General features: G+C 35.6%; 1 long non-coding RNA gene across 2 annotated transcripts; it reads left to right on the forward strand.

Annotated features, from left to right (window-relative positions):
- Nucleotides 1-363: 363 nt before the first annotated feature.
- On the forward strand, nucleotides 364-3632 carry LOC124895079. Of its 2 annotated transcripts, XR_007051511.1 has the most exons (4): nucleotides 364-458; nucleotides 832-2945; nucleotides 3187-3400; nucleotides 3493-3632. It is a non-coding gene; the product is annotated as an uncharacterized LOC124895079 (long non-coding RNA). The 2 variants fall into 2 exon arrangements; XR_007051510.1 differs by having other exon boundaries at nucleotides 832-3400.

Consider the following 3632-nt stretch of genomic DNA (forward strand, 5'->3'; position numbering starts at 1 on the left):
TTTTTTTTATTTAATTATATTTTCAATACACCCCCTCACGTGCAAGCCTGATTCTTTTTCATGGGCCAAACACGTGGAGATTCTTTTTAATGATGGGTGGCGATTAGATTGGATCCCTGAACTTCTGTGTGCTCTGATACCATGTTAACGTGTGTGACCATCTCATCTAAAAGCTTAAGCTGTTAGAGAGAGCACACTTTTTATTATTTAATTATATTCTCAACAGTGGCTTTCATATAAAGAGAAACTATTTTTGGCGATAAACATAAATTGGTCTCTTTTTTACTTTCCTCTACCTCCAAGCAGTCTTAATTGTGGTGAGGAAGTCAAACCTAATTATCATGCTATGTCTCATTTGCAAATATGATCAAGTTGGTTTCTGTATATGCCACATGTTTTTAATATCTGGGATAAGGTTGTTTCGGTAAGATTCAGACCAACTGTAGAATTGCATTTTGGTGAGTTAAAGATAAACCATATCTGATTTGCACTTAATTTCATACTGAATTTGCACTACGATTTGCGATTAGGGCTAATTTTGTACTTCAATTTCTCTTAGTGTTGGAAACTGCGACCTAATTTGAGATCTCAGTTTATGTCAGTATGTCGTACAATTTTCTTGAAACAAGGATCAATTTAAAGTATTTTGAAAGCATTCTGTTTTTGTGCTTCATATCCCTTTTTTCTATTTAACTGATTGCTAAGGAGAAACTGATTTAAGACTGGTATGAGTGCCTTTGGAAAGCTTCAGCTTTTGTATTCCTTGTCTTCCCCTTTACACTATATGGAAGATTGATTTGTATAGTTCCTAAGGAAGTCTTCGTCGTGCAGATTCCTGGATTTAGGACTCATTTTGGTGTATTCGACACACTTCAAGAAATTGGGAAGCGCGAAGGTCTAAAAGGTCTCTAAGGTAGTGGTTGGATAGCCTATTGAAGTAATTTAACTAAATAATACCTTCTGCTAATATTTGATACACCCACTAATCCCACTCACATATATTTTCAATGCTATCACATACTATAGCAATTTAGTTTGTTGGACATGATGTATATCCTATCAAGCTGACTTTATTGGACACAGAAATATTAATAACTTAATTATCTGTGTTGTTGCCAAGTTATGCTGAACGAATACCAACAATATTCTAAAACCATACCTCATATTGTCAATACGCTGTTGACGCTAGCCATTTTATTAGTTCTAGTAATAATGAACCTTATTTCCATGGCAGGGGCTTGAGTCCTAGATTGATCATGTATATGACTCAGGGAGCACTTTTCTTCGCATCTTATGAATCTTTCAAGAGGGTGTTTTCTTTAGTTATCCCGTAGCCTAAAATAGAAACGTTTCCATATGAACATAAAAAGGAAGATGATTGTGCAACTCTACCTTTACCAAGCTAACAAAGATGGTACCAAGATAATTAATTAACAGGTACCAAGATGGTACAGGAAAAGAAACAGAAAACATCATAAAAATAAAAAGAAGCCTCCTATACTCTTCTTTCTAACATATCCACTAAATCCATATACGGGTTCAAACTATCTATAAAGATGATTTTTTTCAATAGTTGAGGTGTAGTTGGTAGATTGTTTGATTTTGATGCCCTGGTAATTTTTAGCTTTTCTTGAATCCCATGTTTTTGACCAGGTGATTTTAGAGCTGCAGCTGCTTGTCTCTTTTGTATATTAGAGAAGCGAATAGCTAGGTATTTTATTCTATACGGGACCTTGTTTGGAGTTTGAAGAATATTGTTGAAGAGGCTGATCTCTATGTTTTCTAGAATTCTTAAACAAACCACCTACTATCCTTTCCCTCCCAACAAATCAAGAAAGTTCATATACTGATTCAGATTCACTAAGAGATTGCTTCTACACTAGTAAAATAGATTATGAAGACATTAGTAACTCTAGATAAGTATGCCCTTCAAAGAAAGCATTGTTCCCTCTCCAGCCATAAAATCCATAGGATACATCAAAGAATGGTTCTCCATATCTTCTTCAGCCTTCTAGGCACCCTTTGAGCATGCCAGTCTTCACAAACTATGTAATATACTGAGGCATCACCCAAGAGATTCCACAAATTCTTAAAATCCCGGCATTGTCTAGGTACACTCTGCAATGGAGAAAAAGATGATTCACTGTTTCCTAGCCTCTTCATATAGATAACATCTATTACTAGTGGTGATTGTAGAGAACAAGTACTAGGTTCATCTAAATCCAGTGTTTTTGATACTGGGTGTGTGTGAGTGTATAATGGATTTAGTTGTAAGAAAATAAAGGTTGACCCATTAATAAAATTGTGGATCCTCCTCTCTGTTAAATGAAGTGAAGCCTCTTTTCTGCAAGTTGTATGTAGCAAGCCTTCTGAACTGCTGTCCACCTTAGTATTGCTACCTTAATAGTTAACGAGAGCTTTTGTTTTCCAAATCATCTTCTGAGGCAAATTGGCATCCCACTGACCTGACTTCTTTATCAGTATACTGTTAATAATTTTTTAACTGAATTTTTTTATCATCACGTACTTCTCAGATTAGTGAATCCACCATACTTTGATCAATTGAGACTTGATTTATAGTAGTTGTAGCATGGATTTTATAGATGTTTGCATACTACTGACACTGTTTGCATTATAGATTCCTGAAGAGGAGAAAAACCTGGACCCTCATAGTCCCTTAATTCACGTTTGTCATTTTATGAAGGACACAACTCAAAATCAAGTTGTAAGTACATGTGTAAAGATATTGTTGCCATAACTGTTCATTTCAGGGAAGGTTCTTCCTTGAATAATTTGTTTTTGGTTCCCCTCTCTCAATTTGTAAGGTGCTAGGGTTACTTCAGAATCATCATTAGGGAAGACCAACAACGATAAACATTGGGCAAGTGATATTGTTGTTATGGGCAGTGGCACCAAGCATGAGTTTGTTGGAGAAGATTTTTGGAGTATGTATTTTTCTATTTCTTGACTCACCTGGGTCTTGCCCAGCACTATCAAGAATGCATATGGCAGTTGGTTCCAATGTAGAGTTGGAAAATCAATCAAAAATATATTGCCAATTTTAAATTTTGGCTTTGTTCTATTTGCTATCACATTATTGATGTTGGCATGTTGCTTGCTGGTGCTGGTTATGATATCATGTTTCGTCTGTAAGCATTTGATGTGTAATTCCAATGGTTTATACAGAGTGTGCATCATTATCAACTATCCTTCGAGGTAAATGGTAATTCAAGTATTGTGAAAGTATGTTACAGAGGGAGAAGTTTGCGGAACACAATGCAAATGCCTTAGCGGTTGGCAGGGTCTCTGGCGTTGATTCTATAGAGCAAATAACAAACTGCTGCATTCATTCTATCAAGAACGCTGAAGAGGCAGAATTTATTGCATGTATTTTATGCAGGTAGTATTTTTTGATTGGCATAGAGCATGTTGCTGCTGACCACCTTAGCTTTGTTAGTTTAATCTAGTTTGTCATTTCGTTTATATTTACAGAGCTTATGACTTTAGCAAGTCTGGTTTTGGTCCACGGACTATCATCCTTTGTGATCAGGTTTTCCTCTACATTTCTTTATATGTCTTATTCAATAAGTATATGAACTGAAATACTTTATCCACCATTTGTTTTTTCAGTG

This window comes from Capsicum annuum, unplaced genomic scaffold, assembly GCF_002878395.1.
Source record: "Capsicum annuum cultivar UCD-10X-F1 unplaced genomic scaffold, UCD10Xv1.1 ctg79659, whole genome shotgun sequence".
NCBI classification, from domain to species: domain Eukaryota; kingdom Viridiplantae; phylum Streptophyta; class Magnoliopsida; order Solanales; family Solanaceae; genus Capsicum; species Capsicum annuum.